Source organism: Solea solea, unplaced genomic scaffold (assembly GCF_958295425.1).
Source record: "Solea solea unplaced genomic scaffold, fSolSol10.1 scaffold_35, whole genome shotgun sequence".
In the NCBI taxonomy this organism is placed as follows: Eukaryota; Metazoa; Chordata; class Actinopteri; order Pleuronectiformes; family Soleidae; genus Solea; species Solea solea.
This window is the reverse complement of record NW_026704150.1, coordinates 411,455-429,819: the sequence shown is the minus strand read 5'-3', so window position 1 is coordinate 429,819 and position 18,365 is coordinate 411,455. Positions and strand designations below refer to the sequence as shown.

Genomic DNA, 18,365 nt, shown 5'->3' with positions numbered 1-18,365 from the left:
CCCTAACCCTACCCTAACCCCTTACCCTAACCCTTACCCCTTACCCTAACCCTACCCCTAACCCTAACCCTTACCCTAACCCTAACCCTTACCCTAACCCCTTACCCTTACCCCTAACCCTAACCCTAACCCTTACCCTAACCCCTAACCCTTACCCTAACCCTAACCCTAACCCCTTACCCTAACCCTAACCCTAACCCTTACCCTAACCCTCCATGGCGAAAACAGTACCTTCTCAAGTTCATATCTCCTGAACCACTTGTCACACAGGGATGGTTCTGGCATCTATGGAAAGGCCTTGATGAGACGAACAAAACCCGACATTACTCACCTCTCTAGCACATTCCTGGGTCACTAAATCTAGCAATGTCGGGTTGGCTTCAGATAGGCTCCAAATGGCTGAAACATGCCTCCTGAGTGGTTTTTGGTAAGGTACATGTTGGACCTGGCACTTGGTGAAATTTTCACATTGAATGGCGATTTTCAATCGGCATAACTCCGCCCAGGAACGTTTGGAGAGACCACGTATTGGGGCGCGACACTTTCAGACATTTCAGACTGCAGAGTGCTGTAGCAAAGTGTTGTCACGGTTTTGGGTCCATAAGAAAAAAGGTTGTTTTGTTGCGGTTCTGAAATTTCCATCCGTGTCCTCACTACATCTATTCCATTACTTTGCGTTCATCCAGAAACAAATGAACACACAAAGCACATCTGATGTGCGTTTCACTTAAACTCATATGATGAGTGGATTTAGTTGGAAAGCCCGTGGCCACATTAGGGGGGGGGGACAAAAATTCAAGTCAATCCGAAAAAGTCAGATTTTTACGGTTTTTGGGAAATAACTCAAAAACTACACGTTTGGTCATGGGGTGTTTTAGGCTGGCTAGGTGCGGCTCCTCGAGACGCATCGTTAGACACCTACCTCGGCTTTCTAGCACCTTCCTAACTCGAGATAAGTTCAGAATGACCGAAGAATTTTCGGTCATTTTTCCATATCTCGGCTTCCTTTTGTCCCACAATCACGGGGGTTGCACCAGGGGCTCCGGAGGGTGCCTAAATGGGGGGGCGGACGTTGGTTTGGAGTCGATCGCACCTTCCGTTCAAAAGTTATTCGCGAAATGACCGCAAACTGTGGTTTTCATCCCTATACCTAACCCTTACCCTAACCCTAACCCTTACCCTAACCCTAACCCTAACCCTTACCCTTACCCTTACCCTAACCCTTACCCTAACCCTAACCCTAACCCTAACCCTAACCCTAACCCTACCCTAACCCCTTACCCCTAACCCTTACCCCTTACCCTAACCCTACCCCTAACCCTAACCCTTACCCTAACCCTAACCCTTACCCTAACCCTTACCCTTACCCCTAACCCTAACCCTAACCCTTACCCTAACCCCTAACCCTTACCCTAACCCTAACCCTAACCCTTACCCTAACCCTAACCCTAACCCTTACCCTAACCCTCCATGGCGAAAACAGTACCTTCTCAAGTTCATATCTCCTGAACCACTTGTCACACAGGGATGGTTCTGGCATCTATGGAAAGGCCTTGATGAGACGAACAAAACCCGACATTACTCACCTCTCTAGCACATTCCTGGGTCACTAAATCTAGCAATGTCGGGTTGGCTTCAGATAGGCTCCAAATGGCCTGAAACATGCTCCTGAGTGGTTTTTGTAAGGTACATGTTGGACCTGGCACTTGGTGAAATTTTCACATTGAATGGCGATTTTCAATCGGCCATAACTCCGCCCAGGAACGTTTGGGAGAGACCACGTATTGGGGCGCGACACTTTCAGACATTTCAGACTGCAGAGTGCTGTAGCAAAGTGTTGTCACGGTTTTGGGTCCATAAGAAAAAGGTTGTTTTGTTGCGGTTCTGAAATTTCCATCCGTGTCCTCACTACATCTATTCCATTACTTTGCGTTCATCCAGAAACAAATGAACACACAAAGCACATCTGATGTGCGTTTCACTTAAACTCATATGATGAGTGGATTTAGTTGGAAAGCCCGTGGCCACATTAGGGGGGGGGGACAAAAATTCAAGTCAATCCGAAAAAGTCAGATTTTTACGGTTTTTGGGAAATAACTCAAAAACTACACGTTTGGTCATGGGGTGTTTTAGGCTGGCTAGGTGCGGCTCCTCGAGACGCATCGTTAGACACCTACCTCGGCTTTCTAGCACCTTCCTAACTCGAGATAAGTTCAGAATGACCGAAGAATTTTCGGTCATTTTTCCATATCTCGGCTTCCTTTTGTCCCACAATCACGGGGGTTGCACCAGGGGCTCCGGAGGGTGCCTAAATGGGGGGGCGGACGTTGGTTTGGAGTCGATCGCACCTTCCGTTCAAAAGTTATTCGCGAAATGACCGCAAACTGGTGGTTTTCATCCCTATACCTAACCCTAACCCTAACCCTAACCCTTACCCTAACCCTAACCCTAACCCTTACCCTAACCCTAACCCTAACCCTTACCCTAACCCTACCCTAACCCCTTACCCTTACCCTAACCCTAACCCTAACCCTAACCCTTACCCTTACCCTTACCCTAACCCTAACCCTTACCCCCTTACCCTTACCCTCTTACCCTAACCCTAACCCTTACCCTAACCCTAACCCTAACCCTAACCCTAACCCTTACCCTTACCCTAACCCTAACCCTAACCCTAACCCTAACCCTAACCCTAACCCTACCCTAACCCTTACCCTAACCCTAACCCTAACCCTAACCCTTACCCTAACCCTCCATGGCGAAAACAGTACCTTCTCAAGTTCATATCTCCTGAACCACTTGTCACACAGGGATGGTTCTGGCATCTATGGAAAGGCCTTGATGAGACGAACAAAACCCGACATTACTCACCTCTCTAGCACATTCCTGGGTCACTAAATCTAGCAATGTCGGGTTGGCTTCAGATAGGCTCCAAATGGCCTGAAACATGCTCCTGAGTGGTTTTTGTAAGGTACATGTTGGACCTGGCACTTGGTGAAATTTTCACATTGAATGGCGATTTTCAATCGGCCATAACTCCGCCCAGGAACGTTTGGGAGAGACCACGTATTGGGGCGCGACACTTTCAGACATTTCAGACTGCAGAGTGCTGTAGCAAAGTGTTGTCACGGTTTTGGGTCCATAAGAAAAAGGTTGTTTTGTTGCGGTTCTGAAATTTCCATCCGTGTCCTCACTACATCTATTCCATTACTTTGCGTTCATCCAGAAACAAATGAACACACAAAGCACATCTGATGTGCGTTTCACTTAAACTCATATGATGAGTGGATTTAGTTGGAAAGCCCGTGGCCACATTAGGGGGGGGGACAAAAATTCAAGTCAATCCGAAAAAGTCAGATTTTTACGGTTTTTGGGAAATAACTCAAAAACTACACGTTTGGTCATGGGGTGTTTTAGGCTGGCTAGGTGCGGCTCCTCGAGACGCATCGTTAGACACCTACCTCGGCTTTCTAGCACCTTCCTAACTCGAGATAAGTTCAGAATGACCGAAGAATTTTCGGTCATTTTTCCATATCTCGGCTTCCTTTTGTCCCACAATCACGGGGGTTGCACCAGGGGCTCCGGAGGGTGCCTAAATGGGGGGGCGGACGTTGGTTTGGAGTCGATCGCACCTTCCGTTCAAAAGTTATTCGCGAAATGACCGCAAACTGGTGGTTTTCATCCCTATACCTAACCCTTACCCTAACCCTAACCCTTACCCTAACCCTAACCCTAACCCTTACCCTTACCCTTACCCTAACCCTTACCCTAACCCTAACCCTAACCCTAACCCTAACCCTAACCCTACCCTAACCCCTTACCCCTAACCCTTACCCCTTACCCTAACCCTACCCCTAACCCTAACCCTTACCCTAACCCTAACCCTTACCCTAACCCTTACCCTTACCCCTAACCCTAACCCTAACCCTTACCCTAACCCCTAACCCTTACCCTAACCCTAACCCTAACCCTTACCCTAACCCTAACCCTAACCCTTACCCTAACCCTCCATGGCGAAAACAGTACCTTCTCAAGTTCATATCTCCTGAACCACTTGTCACACAGGGATGGTTCTGGCATCTATGGAAAGGCCTTGATGAGACGAACAAAACCCGACATTACTCACCTCTCTAGCACATTCCTGGGTCACTAAATCTAGCAATGTCGGGTTGGCTTCAGATAGGCTCCAAATGGCCTGAAACATGCTCCTGAGTGGTTTTTGTAAGGTACATGTTGGACCTGGCACTTGGTGAAATTTTCACATTGAATGGCGATTTTCAATCGGCCATAACTCCGCCCAGGAACGTTTGGGAGAGACCACGTATTGGGGCGCGACACTTTCAGACATTTCAGACTGCAGAGTGCTGTAGCAAAGTGTTGTCACGGTTTTGGGTCCATAAGAAAAAGGTTGTTTTGTTGCGGTTCTGAAATTTCCATCCGTGTCCTCACTACATCTATTCCATTACTTTGCGTTCATCCAGAAACAAATGAACACACAAAGCACATCTGATGTGCGTTTCACTTAAACTCATATGATGAGTGGATTTAGTTGGAAAGCCCGTGGCCACATTAGGGGGGGGGACAAAAATTCAAGTCAATCCGAAAAAGTCAGATTTTTACGGTTTTTGGGAAATAACTCAAAAACTACACGTTTGGTCATGGGGTGTTTTAGGCTGGCTAGGTGCGGCTCCTCGAGACGCATCGTTAGACACCTACCTCGGCTTTCTAGCACCTTCCTAACTCGAGATAAGTTCAGAATGACCGAAGAATTTTCGGTCATTTTTCCATATCTCGGCTTCCTTTTGTCCCACAATCACGGGGGTTGCACCAGGGGCTCCGGAGGGTGCCTAAATGGGGGGGCGGACGTTGGTTTGGAGTCGATCGCACCTTCCGTTCAAAAGTTATTCGCGAAATGACCGCAAACTGGTGGTTTTCATCCCTATACCTAACCCTTACCCTAACCCTAACCCTTACCCTAACCCTAACCCTAACCCTTACCCTTACCCTTACCCTAACCCTTACCCTAACCCTAACCCTAACCCTAACCCTAACCCTAACCCTACCCTAACCCCTTACCCCTAACCCTTACCCCTTACCCTAACCCTACCCCTAACCCTAACCCTTACCCTAACCCTAACCCTTACCCTAACCCTTACCCTTACCCCTAACCCTAACCCTAACCCTTACCCTAACCCCTAACCCTTACCCTAACCCTAACCCTAACCCTTACCCTAACCCTAACCCTAACCCTTACCCTAACCCTCCATGGCGAAAACAGTACCTTCTCAAGTTCATATCTCCTGAACCACTTGTCACACAGGGATGGTTCTGGCATCTATGGAAAGGCCTTGATGAGACGAACAAAACCCGACATTACTCACCTCTCTAGCACATTCCTGGGTCACTAAATCTAGCAATGTCGGGTTGGCTTCAGATAGGCTCCAAATGGCCTGAAACATGCTCCTGAGTGGTTTTTGTAAGGTACATGTTGGACCTGGCACTTGGTGAAATTTTCACATTGAATGGCGATTTTCAATCGGCCATAACTCCGCCCAGGAACGTTTGGGAGAGACCACGTATTGGGGCGCGACACTTTCAGACATTTCAGACTGCAGAGTGCTGTAGCAAAGTGTTGTCACGGTTTTGGGTCCATAAGAAAAAGGTTGTTTTGTTGCGGTTCTGAAATTTCCATCCGTGTCCTCACTACATCTATTCCATTACTTTGCGTTCATCCAGAAACAAATGAACACACAAAGCACATCTGATGTGCGTTTCACTTAAACTCATATGATGAGTGGATTTAGTTGGAAAGCCCGTGGCCACATTAGGGGGGGGGACAAAAATTCAAGTCAATCCGAAAAAGTCAGATTTTTACGGTTTTTGGGAAATAACTCAAAAACTACACGTTTGGTCATGGGGTGTTTTAGGCTGGCTAGGTGCGGCTCCTCGAGACGCATCGTTAGACACCTACCTCGGCTTTCTAGCACCTTCCTAACTCGAGATAAGTTCAGAATGACCGAAGAATTTTCGGTCATTTTTCCATATCTCGGCTTCCTTTTGTCCCACAATCACGGGGGTTGCACCAGGGGCTCCGGAGGGTGCCTAAATGGGGGGGCGGACGTTGGTTTGGAGTCGATCGCACCTTCCGTTCAAAAGTTATTCGCGAAATGACCGCAAACTGGTGGTTTTCATCCCTATACCTAACCCTTACCCTTACCCCTAACCCTTACCCTAACCCTAACCCTAACCCTAACCCTAACCCTTACCCTAACCCTAACCCTTACCCTAACCCTAACCCTAACCCTAACCCTAACCCTAACCCTAACCCTTACCCTAACCCTAACCCTAACCCTTACCCTAACCCTAACCCTAACCCTTACCCTAACCCTACCCTAACCCCTTACCCTTACCCTAACCCTAACCCTAACCCTAACCCTTACCCTTACCCTTACCCTAACCCTAACCCTTACCCCCTTACCCTTACCCTCTTACCCTAACCCTAACCCTTACCCTAACCCTAACCCTAACCCTAACCCTAACCCTAACCCTTACCCTTACCCTAACCCTAACCCTAACCCTAACCCTAACCCTAACCCTAACCCTACCCTAACCCTTACCCTAACCCTAACCCTAACCCTAACCCTTACCCTAACCCTCCATGGCGAAAACAGTACCTTCTCAAGTTCATATCTCCTGAACCACTTGTCACACAGGGATGGTTCTGGCATCTATGGAAAGGCCTTGATGAGACGAACAAAACCCGACATTACTCACCTCTCTAGCACATTCCTGGGTCACTAAATCTAGCAATGTCGGGTTGGCTTCAGATAGGCTCCAAATGGCCTGAAACATGCTCCTGAGTGGTTTTTGTAAGGTACATGTTGGACCTGGCACTTGGTGAAATTTTCACATTGAATGGCGATTTTCAATCGGCCATAACTCCGCCCAGGAACGTTTGGGAGAGACCACGTATTGGGGCGCGACACTTTCAGACATTTCAGACTGCAGAGTGCTGTAGCAAAGTGTTGTCACGGTTTTGGGTCCATAAGAAAAAGGTTGTTTTGTTGCGGTTCTGAAATTTCCATCCGTGTCCTCACTACATCTATTCCATTACTTTGCGTTCATCCAGAAACAAATGAACACACAAAGCACATCTGATGTGCGTTTCACTTAAACTCATATGATGAGTGGATTTAGTTGGAAAGCCCGTGGCCACATTAGGGGGGGGGACAAAAATTCAAGTCAATCCGAAAAAGTCAGATTTTTACGGTTTTTGGGAAATAACTCAAAAACTACACGTTTGGTCATGGGGTGTTTTAGGCTGGCTAGGTGCGGCTCCTCGAGACGCATCGTTAGACACCTACCTCGGCTTTCTAGCACCTTCCTAACTCGAGATAAGTTCAGAATGACCGAAGAATTTTCGGTCATTTTTCCATATCTCGGCTTCCTTTTGTCCCACAATCACGGGGGTTGCACCAGGGGCTCCGGAGGGTGCCTAAATGGGGGGGCGGACGTTGGTTTGGAGTCGATCGCACCTTCCGTTCAAAAGTTATTCGCGAAATGACCGCAAACTGGTGGTTTTCATCCCTATACCTAACCCTTACCCTAACCCTAACCCTTACCCTAACCCTAACCCTAACCCTTACCCTTACCCTTACCCTAACCCTTACCCTAACCCTAACCCTAACCCTAACCCTAACCCTAACCCTACCCTAACCCCTTACCCCTAACCCTTACCCCTTACCCTAACCCTACCCCTAACCCTAACCCTTACCCTAACCCTAACCCTTACCCTAACCCTTACCCTTACCCCTAACCCTAACCCTAACCCTTACCCTAACCCCTAACCCTTACCCTAACCCTAACCCTAACCCTTACCCTAACCCTAACCCTAACCCTTACCCTAACCCTCCATGGCGAAAACAGTACCTTCTCAAGTTCATATCTCCTGAACCACTTGTCACACAGGGATGGTTCTGGCATCTATGGAAAGGCCTTGATGAGACGAACAAAACCCGACATTACTCACCTCTCTAGCACATTCCTGGGTCACTAAATCTAGCAATGTCGGGTTGGCTTCAGATAGGCTCCAAATGGCCTGAAACATGCTCCTGAGTGGTTTTTGTAAGGTACATGTTGGACCTGGCACTTGGTGAAATTTTCACATTGAATGGCGATTTTCAATCGGCCATAACTCCGCCCAGGAACGTTTGGGAGAGACCACGTATTGGGGCGCGACACTTTCAGACATTTCAGACTGCAGAGTGCTGTAGCAAAGTGTTGTCACGGTTTTGGGTCCATAAGAAAAAGGTTGTTTTGTTGCGGTTCTGAAATTTCCATCCGTGTCCTCACTACATCTATTCCATTACTTTGCGTTCATCCAGAAACAAATGAACACACAAAGCACATCTGATGTGCGTTTCACTTAAACTCATATGATGAGTGGATTTAGTTGGAAAGCCCGTGGCCACATTAGGGGGGGGGACAAAAATTCAAGTCAATCCGAAAAAGTCAGATTTTTACGGTTTTTGGGAAATAACTCAAAAACTACACGTTTGGTCATGGGGTGTTTTAGGCTGGCTAGGTGCGGCTCCTCGAGACGCATCGTTAGACACCTACCTCGGCTTTCTAGCACCTTCCTAACTCGAGATAAGTTCAGAATGACCGAAGAATTTTCGGTCATTTTTCCATATCTCGGCTTCCTTTTGTCCCACAATCACGGGGGTTGCACCAGGGGCTCCGGAGGGTGCCTAAATGGGGGGGCGGACGTTGGTTTGGAGTCGATCGCACCTTCCGTTCAAAAGTTATTCGCGAAATGACCGCAAACTGGTGGTTTTCATCCCTATACCTAACCCTTACCCTAACCCTAACCCTTACCCTAACCCTAACCCTAACCCTTACCCTTACCCTTACCCTAACCCTTACCCTAACCCTAACCCTAACCCTAACCCTAACCCTAACCCTACCCTAACCCCTTACCCCTAACCCTTACCCCTTACCCTAACCCTACCCCTAACCCTAACCCTTACCCTAACCCTAACCCTTACCCTAACCCTTACCCTTACCCCTAACCCTAACCCTAACCCTTACCCTAACCCCTAACCCTTACCCTAACCCTAACCCTAACCCTTACCCTAACCCTAACCCTAACCCTTACCCTAACCCTCCATGGCGAAAACAGTACCTTCTCAAGTTCATATCTCCTGAACCACTTGTCACACAGGGATGGTTCTGGCATCTATGGAAAGGCCTTGATGAGACGAACAAAACCCGACATTACTCACCTCTCTAGCACATTCCTGGGTCACTAAATCTAGCAATGTCGGGTTGGCTTCAGATAGGCTCCAAATGGCCTGAAACATGCTCCTGAGTGGTTTTTGTAAGGTACATGTTGGACCTGGCACTTGGTGAAATTTTCACATTGAATGGCGATTTTCAATCGGCCATAACTCCGCCCAGGAACGTTTGGGAGAGACCACGTATTGGGGCGCGACACTTTCAGACATTTCAGACTGCAGAGTGCTGTAGCAAAGTGTTGTCACGGTTTTGGGTCCATAAGAAAAAGGTTGTTTTGTTGCGGTTCTGAAATTTCCATCCGTGTCCTCACTACATCTATTCCATTACTTTGCGTTCATCCAGAAACAAATGAACACACAAAGCACATCTGATGTGCGTTTCACTTAAACTCATATGATGAGTGGATTTAGTTGGAAAGCCCGTGGCCACATTAGGGGGGGGGACAAAAATTCAAGTCAATCCGAAAAAGTCAGATTTTTACGGTTTTTGGGAAATAACTCAAAAACTACACGTTTGGTCATGGGGTGTTTTAGGCTGGCTAGGTGCGGCTCCTCGAGACGCATCGTTAGACACCTACCTCGGCTTTCTAGCACCTTCCTAACTCGAGATAAGTTCAGAATGACCGAAGAATTTTCGGTCATTTTTCCATATCTCGGCTTCCTTTTGTCCCACAATCACGGGGGTTGCACCAGGGGCTCCGGAGGGTGCCTAAATGGGGGGGCGGACGTTGGTTTGGAGTCGATCGCACCTTCCGTTCAAAAGTTATTCGCGAAATGACCGCAAACTGGTGGTTTTCATCCCTATACCTTACCCTAACCCTTACCCTAACCCTACCCTAACCCTACCCTTACCCTAACCCTTACCCTTACCCTAACCCTAACCCTAACCCTAACCCTAACCCTTACCCTAACCCTTACCCTAACCCTTACCCTAACCCTAACCCTAACCCTTACCCTAACCCTTACCCTTACCCTTACCCTAACCCTTACCCTTACCCTAACCCTTACCCTAACCCCTAACCCTAACCCTAACCCTTACCCTTACCCTAACCCTTACCCTTACCCTTACCCTAACCCTAACCCTTACCCTAACCCTTACCCTTACCCTAACCCTAACCCTTACCCTAACCCTAACCCTAACCCTAACCCTTACCCTTACCCTAACCCTAACCCTAACCCTTACCCTTACCCTTACCCTTACCCTAACCCTTACCCTAACCCTAACCCTAACCCTAACCCCTAACCCTAACCCTTACCCCCTTACCCTAACCCTAACCCTTACCCTTACCCTAACCCTAACCCTAACCCTTACCCTAACCCTAACCCTAACCCTAACCCTTACCCTTACCCTAACCCTAACCCTTACCCTAACCCTTACCCTAACCCTTACCCTAACCCTTACCCTAACCCTAACCCTTACCCTAACCCCTTACCCTACCCTAACCCTACCCCTAACCCCTTACCCTAACCCTAACCCTAACCCTTACCCTAACCCTAACCCTAACCCTTACCCTAACCCTTACCCTTACCCTAACCCTTACCCTAACCCTAACCCTAACCCTAACCCTTACCCTAACCCCTAACCCTTACCCTAACCCTAACCCTTACCCTTACCCTAACCCTAACCCTTACCCTTACCCCTAACCCTTACCCTAACCCTAACCCTTACCCTAACCCTAACCCTTACCCTAACCCTAACCCCTAACCCTAACCCTTACCCTAACCCTTACCCTTACCCTTACCCTAACCCTAACCCTTACCCTAACCCTAACCCTAACCCTTACCCTAACCCTAACCCTAACCCTTACCCCTAACCCTAACCCTAACCCTAACCCTTACCCTAACCCTAACCCTTACCCCAACCCTAACCCTTACCCTAACCCTAACCCTTACCCTTACCCTAACCCTAACCCTTACCCTAACCCTTACCCTACCCTTACCCTAACCTGTCTTTTTTCTATCTCTGAAATTGTTTCTATTACCTAAACCTAGCCTACCTGTCTCCTGTCCCTAAAATCTCCTATCTGTCTCTGACCCTGTCCCTAATAAAAAGAGGATAATTTTATTACAACTACAATAATTGAAAAAAAGAAAAAAGGAGGATTTTAAAGCACTACATTCAATTTTGCAACAAAAAAGAGGTAAACACACCTGAAAAAGCAGGAGGACAGCTGGCCTGCATCTCCTGGCTCCTGGATGTCTGGGGCAGTCCCACTCGGGGGCGTGTCCTAGGCTCCTAGGGGTATAAGAGGAGAGCTCTGCCTTCTGGAGCTCACTCCTGTCACGGCTTGAGAGAAGGAAAAAACTGTCCCTCGATAGCAGTGACCTTATTTTCAGAAAACTGTGCCGAAGCGACCGCCTGAAGAAGACCTCTTTGGGTCGAAACGTTGCGGCTTAAACGGCACACGCATACATACATTCGTACACGCGCACACACACACACACGCACACACATTTTTTCACTTAATTTGTTTTCCTTTTTTCTCTTTCTCTCCTTTTTCTTTATTATTATTATATACAACTACCGGACTATAAATATCTAAATAATAAATAATTCATATCTTGCTAATAAATAAATAAATAAATAAAACATTATTATATATGATACAAAGCTGCCTGTAAAAAAACATCCTCTTAAAGAGAACCACTTATGATGGTCCGTCCACAAGACGTTGCATGGACGGAGGTGCGATATGGGAGGAGACGACGGGACCCATATGCTGCCCACACAAATAGTGTGAGGTATTGGGATGTTGCTGGTCCTCGGTCTTGGGAGAGGGGGCGAGGCGCTGTTCGGGGGATGGACCGTGCTCTTCCTGTCTCCCACTCAGGTGGGAGACAGGCTCTGCTTCCTCTACCTAACCCTTACCCTTACCCTAACCCTTACCCTAACCCAGGGCGAGGCTCAGCCATTGCACTCTGGTTGTGCTGACCCCTGCAAATTCCCCAAACGTGGGAATCTTGACTGCATAATTTTTGCTAGTGGGGTACTGCGTCCGCGCTCTCCCCCGATGACGTAGTTGTAAGCAAAGGTCAGCCGCCCAAGGTTCCGCCTTGTGTGCCCATCTCCAGGCTTCTCACGTGCTCGCAGAGCGACGTCCCCAGTCTTTCCAAGTTGCTGGGAATGGGATGGTTGTGGGTGTTGTCTCTTAGCTCTAAGGAAATGTCATGCTCCCTTTCCCGGCTCTTTGTAGGTAGAACTGGATTGTTGGAGATGGATCCATGGCCATCATGCCAAGGGTTAATACTTTGGCGCTTGCTCCGTCCACTCCTGTACATTGACCTGATATTGAAGCGATGCCAGGAGCAGCTCACCATTTCAGAAGCCCGGAGGAGTTGGGAAACGGCCCGGCAGTTTGTACTGCTCGGTGTGACACAGAGCTGCTTTGCTCATGCACTCACATCTAGCACTAAACCTTGGAGGTGTCCCCCGTGAGCGAGGAATGTGCCACAGCCTCAGCGGTTGATAGAAAACTGCAGCACACAACCAACGGTAAGAATGCGCTTCCAAACATGCAGTCAAATGTGGGCGGTTGATTGGCCGGCAAACCAAAAACGTTGAAGAAAGGCTGTCCCAAGGTGGCCGGCCGGGCCGACCGAGACTGTGGTGACTCTGGCGGATAGACTCCTTGGCTGCTCTCAAGGAGAGGGACTATGTTGACTCTGGTTTTTCTTCAAAATGCTCAAGTCTTTCGCCTTTTACTAAAGACTTCCGTGGAGAGGAACGTCCAAGAGTTTAAGTTATTTTTGGTGGGCTTTGCTGTATGGCTGCGCCCTTTGAGTGTGTCAAATGTCAAGCAGCTGTCCGTCACGGCTCAGAGGTGCACTTAGATCACCTGGGGGTGGAGGTGAGCAGCAGCAGCCTTTGTTATGCGCACTTCAGAAACACGGCACCACAACAAGTAACTTGTGCGCCAAGATCTTGAGTTGGCCCCAGACACTGGTGGGCCATCGCTTCTCGGCCTTTTGGCTAAGATCAAGTGTAGTATCTGTTCTTATCAGTTTAATATCTGATATGTCCTCTATATGGGGATTAAATACTAAATGCATTTTTGAGCATTGGGCGGTGAAACCTTGGGCTTGCTCTCTTCACTCCTTGCATTGACCTGGTATTGCAGTGCCACCAGGAACGGTGCACCGTTCTCTTTTTTTCTGTGAAAACCAAAGCAAGGCTGAAACTGGAAGGACATTAACGTGTGCCCGTGCGTCAACGTAATTGCAAGCCCACGTTTCTTGTAAGGAAGCAGCAGTGTAAAAGCGTGCTGCAGTGTAAAAGCTTACAGCACCTGGTATTCCCAGGCGGTCTCCCATCCAAGTACTAACCAGGCCCGACCCTGCTTAGCTTCCGAGATCAGACGAGATCGGGCGTGCACAGGGTGGTGTGGCCGTAAGCTGACAGGCAGGTGACACAGACTCCTTTTATAGACCAGGCAAGGCCCCCTGCTCGTGGAGGGGCTCAAAAGGCAGCCTTCCGAACACACTGCACTTGAGCCTTTATCGCCACTACCTGCTACACTCTATTCCAGTATTAGGAAGCTACACCGAGATGGGTAAGCTGCTGTTGGTGCCGTCAGGTGCAGTTGTTGCTGAATCGATAGGAAATGACAGCCAGGTATGCCAGTGAAAAGGTCGAGTGTTTCCTCTCCAATGTGTGCTGGAGGTTGAAGTTGAACACAGCACAGCATTAACGAGCACCTGAGTCAAGGCATTGGACTCTGGGACTATCCATTTCCTGCACCATCAGCCAAAGAGCTGTGTCTGGGAACAGCCACCCAGTGCTGGGCAAGTACACCTCATACTTACCTGGCAGGGGAGATACCATGATCAAGAAGGTGGTTCACCCAGGGCGAGGCTCAGCCATTGCACTCTGGTTGTGCTGACCCCTGCAAATTCCCCAAACGTGGGAATCTTGACTGCATAATTTTTGCTAGTGGGGTACTGCGTCCGCGCTCTCCCCCGATGACGTAGTTGTAAGCAAAGGTCAGCCGCCCAAGGTTCCGCCTTGTGTGCCCATCTCCAGGCTTCTCACGTGCTCGCAGAGCGACGTCCCCAGTCTTTCCAAGTTGCTGGGAATGGGATGGTTGTGGGTGTTGTCTCTTAGCTCTAAGGAAATGTCATGCTCCCTTTCCCGGCTCTTTGTAGGTAGAACTGGATTGTTGGAGATGGATCCATGGCCATCATGCCAAGGGTTAATACTTTGGCGCTTGCTCCGTCCACTCCTGTACATTGACCTGATATTGAAGTGATGCCAGGAGCAGCTCACCATTTCAGAAGCCCGGAGGAGTTGGGAAACGGCCCGGCAGTTTGTACTGCTTGGTGTGACACAGAGCTGCTTTGCTCATGCACTCACATCTACCACTAAACCTTGGAGGTGTCCCCCGTGAGCGAGGAATGTGCCACAGCCTCAGCGGTTGATAGAAAACTGCAGCACACAACCAACGGTAAGAATGCGCTTCCAAACATGCAGTCAAATGTGGGCGGTTGATTGGCCGGCAAACCAAAAACGTTGAAGAAAGGCTGTCCCAAGGTGGCCGGCCGGGCCGACCGAGACTGTGGTGACTCTGGCGGATAGACTCCTTGGCTGCTCTCAAGGAGAGGGGCTATGTTGACTCTGGTTTTTCTTCAAAATGCTCAAGTCTTTCGCCTTTTACTAAAGACTTCCGTGGAGAGGAACGTCCAAGAGTTTAAGTTATTTTTGGTGGGCTTTGCTGTATGTCTGCGCCCTTTGAGTGTGTCAAATGTCAAGCAGCTGTCCGTCACGGCTCAGAGGTGCACTTGGATCACCTGGGGGTGGAGGTGAGCAGCAGCAGCCTTTGTTATGCGCACTTCAGAAACACGGCACCACAAGAAGTAACTTGTGCGCCAAGATCTTGAGTTGGCCCCAGACACTGGTGGGCCATCGCTTCTCGGCCTTTTGGCTAAGATCAAGTGTAGTATCTGTTCTTATCAGTTTAATATCTGATATGTCCTCTATATGGGGATTAAATATTAAATGCATTTTTGAGCATTGGGCGGTGAAACCTTGGGCTTGCTCTCTTCACTCCTTGCATTGACCTGGTATTGCAGTGCCACCAGGAACGGTGCACCGTTCTCTTTTTTTCTGTGAAAACCAAAGCAAGGCTGAAACTGGAAGGACATTAACGTGTGCCCGTGCGTCAACGTAATTGCAAGCCCACGTTTCTTGTAAGGAAGCAGCAGTGTAAAAGCGTGCTGCAGTGTAAAAGCTTACAGCACCTGGTATTCCCAGGCGGTCTCCCATCCAAGTACTAACCAGGCCCGACCCTGCTTAGCTTCCGAGATCAGACGAGATCGGGCGCGCTCAGGGTGGTGTGGCCGTAAGCCGACGGGCAGGTGACACAGACTCCTTTTATAGACCAGGCAAGGCCCCCTGCTCGTGGAGGGGCTCAAAAGGCAGCCTTCCGAACACACTGCACTTGAGCCTTTATCGCCACTACCTGCTACACTCTATTCCAGTATTAGGAAGCTACACCGAGATGGGTAAGCTGCTGTTGGTGCCGTCAGGTGCAGTTGTTGCTGAATCGATAGGAAATGACAGCCAGGTATGCCAGTGAAAAGGTCGAGTGTTTCCTCTCCAATGTGTGCTGGAGGTTGAAGTTGAACACAGCACAGCATTAACGAGCACCTGAGTCAAGGCATTGGACTCTGGGACTATCCATTTCCTGCACCATCAGCCAAAGAGCTGTGTCTGGGAACAGCCACCCAGTGCTGGGCAAGTACACCTCATACTTACCTGGCAGGGGAGATACCATGATCAAGAAGGTGGTTCACCCAGGGCGAGGCTCAGCCATTGCACTCTGGTTGTGCTGACCCCTGCAAATTCCCCAAACGTGGGAATCTTGACTGCATAATTTTTGCTAGTGGGGTACTGCGTCCGCGCTCTCCCCCGATGACGTAGTTGTAAGCAAAGGTCAGCCGCCCAAGGTTCCGCCTTGTGTGCCCATCTCCAGGCTTCTCACGTGCTCGCAGAGCGACGTCCCCAGTCTTTCCAAGTTGCTGGGAATGGGATGGTTGTGGGTGTTGTCTCTTAGCTCTAAGGAAATGTCATGCTCCCTTTCCCGGCTCTTTGTAGGTAGAACTGGATTGTTGGAGATGGATCCATGGCCATCATGCCAAGGGTTAATACTTTGGCGCTTGCTCCGTCCACTCCTGTACATTGACCTGATATTGAAGTGATGCCAGGAGCAGCTCACCATTTCAGAAGCCCGGAGGAGTTGGGAAACGGCCCGGCAGTTTGTACTGCTTGGTGTGACACAGAGCTGCTTTGCTCATGCACTCACATCTACCACTAAACCTTGGAGGTGTCCCCCGTGAGCGAGGAATGTGCCACAGCCTCAGCGGTTGATAGAAAACTGCAGCACACAACCAACGGTAAGAATGCGCTTCCAAACATGCAGTCAAATGTGGGCGGTTGATTGGCCGGCAAACCAAAAACGTTGAAGAAAGGCTGTCCCAAGGTGGCCGGCCGGGCCGACCGAGACTGTGGTGACTCTGGCGGATAGACTCCTTGGCTGCTCTCAAGGAGAGGGGCTATGTTGACTCTGGTTTTTCTTCAAAATGCTCAAGTCTTTCGCCTTTTACTAAAGACTTCCGTGGAGAGGAACGTCCAAGAGTTTAAGTTATTTTTGGTGGGCTTTGCTGTATGTCTGCGCCCTTTGAGTGTGTCAAATGTCAAGCAGCTGTCCGTCACGGCTCAGAGGTGCACTTGGATCACCTGGGGGTGGAGGTGAGCAGCAGCAGCCTTTGTTATGCGCACTTCAGAAACACGGCACCACAAGAAGTAACTTGTGCGCCAAGATCTTGAGTTGGCCCCAGACACTGGTGGGCCATCGCTTCTCGGCCTTTTGGCTAAGATCAAGTGTAGTATCTGTTCTTATCAGTTTAATATCTGATATGTCCTCTATATGGGGATTAAATATTAAATGCATTTTTGAGCATTGGGCGGTGAAACCTTGGGCTTGCTCTCTTCACTCCTTGCATTGACCTGGTATTGCAGTGCCACCAGGAACGGTGCACCGTTCTCTTTTTTTCTGTGAAAACCAAAGCAAGGCTGAAACTGGAAGGACATTAACGTGTGCCCGTGCGTCAACGTAATTGCAAGCCCACGTTTCTTGTAAGGAAGCAGCAGTGTAAAAGCGTGCTGCAGTGTAAAAGCTTACAGCACCTGGTATTCCCAGGCGGTCTCCCATCCAAGTACTAACCAGGCCCGACCCTGCTTAGCTTCCGAGATCAGACGAGATCGGGCGCGCTCAGGGTGGTGTGGCCGTAAGCCGACGGGCAGGTGACACAGACTCCTTTTATAGACCAGGCAAGGCCCCCTGCTCGTGGAGGGGCTCAAAAGGCAGCCTTCCGAACACACTGCACTTGAGCCTTTATCGCCACTACCTGCTACACTCTATTCCAGTATTAGGAAGCTACACCGAGATGGGTAAGCTGCTGTTGGTGCCGTCAGGTGCAGTTGTTGCTGAATCGATAGGAAATGACAGCCAGGTATGCCAGTGAAAAGGTCGAGTGTTTCCTCTCCAATGTGTGCTGGAGGTTGAAGTTGAACACAGCACAGCATTAACGAGCACCTGAGTCAAGGCATTGGACTCTGGGACTATCCATTTCCTGCACCATCAGCCAAAGAGCTGTGTCTGGGAACAGCCACCCAGTGCTGGGCAAGTACACCTCATACTTACCTGGCAGGGGAGATACCATGATCAAGAAGGTGGTTCACCCAGGGCGAGGCTCAGCCATTGCACTCTGGTTGTGCTGACCCCTGCAAATTCCCCAAACGTGGGAATCTTGACTGCATAATTTTTGCTAGTGGGGTACTGCGTCCGCGCTCTCCCCCGATGACGTAGTTGTAAGCAAAGGTCAGCCGCCCAAGGTTCCGCCTTGTGTGCCCATCTCCAGGCTTCTCACGTGCTCGCAGAGCGACGTCCCCAGTCTTTCCAAGTTGCTGGGAATGGGATGGTTGTGGGTGTTGTCTTTTAGCTCTAAGGAAATGTCATGCTCCCTTTCCCGGCTCTTTGTAGGTAGAACTGGATTGTTGGAGATGGATCCATG

The 18,365-nt window shown here is 49.3% G+C and overlaps 12 non-coding genes and 1 pseudogene across 12 annotated transcripts; 10 read left to right on the top strand and 3 right to left on the bottom strand.

Moving 5' to 3' along the window:
- The first annotated feature begins 12,175 nt into the window (after positions 1–12,175).
- LOC131453418 (U1 spliceosomal RNA) lies at positions 12,176–12,307 on the top strand (annotated as a pseudogene).
- Positions 12,308–12,954: 647 nt separating this feature from the next.
- On the top strand, positions 12,955–13,067 carry LOC131453562 (U5 spliceosomal RNA). Its single transcript, XR_009238280.1, has one exon. It is a non-coding gene; the product is annotated as a U5 spliceosomal RNA (small nuclear RNA).
- A 179-nt stretch (positions 13,068–13,246) lies between these two features.
- On the top strand, positions 13,247–13,439 carry LOC131453493 (U2 spliceosomal RNA). The gene has a single exon (XR_009238213.1). It is a non-coding gene; the product is annotated as a U2 spliceosomal RNA (small nuclear RNA).
- A 131-nt stretch (positions 13,440–13,570) lies between these two features.
- Positions 13,571–13,689, bottom strand: LOC131453296 (5S ribosomal RNA). The gene has a single exon (XR_009238029.1). It is a non-coding gene; the product is annotated as a 5S ribosomal RNA (ribosomal RNA).
- A 402-nt stretch (positions 13,690–14,091) lies between these two features.
- On the top strand, positions 14,092–14,255 carry LOC131453382 (U1 spliceosomal RNA). The gene has a single exon (XR_009238106.1). It is a non-coding gene; the product is annotated as a U1 spliceosomal RNA (small nuclear RNA).
- Positions 14,256–14,902: 647 nt separating this feature from the next.
- On the top strand, positions 14,903–15,014 carry LOC131453534 (U5 spliceosomal RNA). Its single transcript, XR_009238253.1, has one exon. It is a non-coding gene; the product is annotated as a U5 spliceosomal RNA (small nuclear RNA).
- A 180-nt stretch (positions 15,015–15,194) lies between these two features.
- LOC131453472 (U2 spliceosomal RNA) lies at positions 15,195–15,387 on the top strand. Its single transcript, XR_009238193.1, has one exon. It is a non-coding gene; the product is annotated as a U2 spliceosomal RNA (small nuclear RNA).
- A 131-nt stretch (positions 15,388–15,518) lies between these two features.
- On the bottom strand, positions 15,519–15,637 carry LOC131453511 (5S ribosomal RNA). The gene has a single exon (XR_009238231.1). It is a non-coding gene; the product is annotated as a 5S ribosomal RNA (ribosomal RNA).
- Positions 15,638–16,039: 402 nt separating this feature from the next.
- LOC131453381 (U1 spliceosomal RNA) lies at positions 16,040–16,203 on the top strand. The gene has a single exon (XR_009238105.1). It is a non-coding gene; the product is annotated as a U1 spliceosomal RNA (small nuclear RNA).
- Positions 16,204–16,850: 647 nt separating this feature from the next.
- On the top strand, positions 16,851–16,962 carry LOC131453532 (U5 spliceosomal RNA). Its single transcript, XR_009238251.1, has one exon. It is a non-coding gene; the product is annotated as a U5 spliceosomal RNA (small nuclear RNA).
- A 180-nt stretch (positions 16,963–17,142) lies between these two features.
- Positions 17,143–17,335, top strand: LOC131453471 (U2 spliceosomal RNA). Its single transcript, XR_009238192.1, has one exon. It is a non-coding gene; the product is annotated as a U2 spliceosomal RNA (small nuclear RNA).
- Positions 17,336–17,466: 131 nt separating this feature from the next.
- LOC131453500 (5S ribosomal RNA) lies at positions 17,467–17,585 on the bottom strand. The gene has a single exon (XR_009238220.1). It is a non-coding gene; the product is annotated as a 5S ribosomal RNA (ribosomal RNA).
- Positions 17,586–17,987: 402 nt separating this feature from the next.
- Positions 17,988–18,151, top strand: LOC131453379 (U1 spliceosomal RNA). Its single transcript, XR_009238103.1, has one exon. It is a non-coding gene; the product is annotated as a U1 spliceosomal RNA (small nuclear RNA).
- Positions 18,152–18,365: the final 214 nt, after the last annotated feature.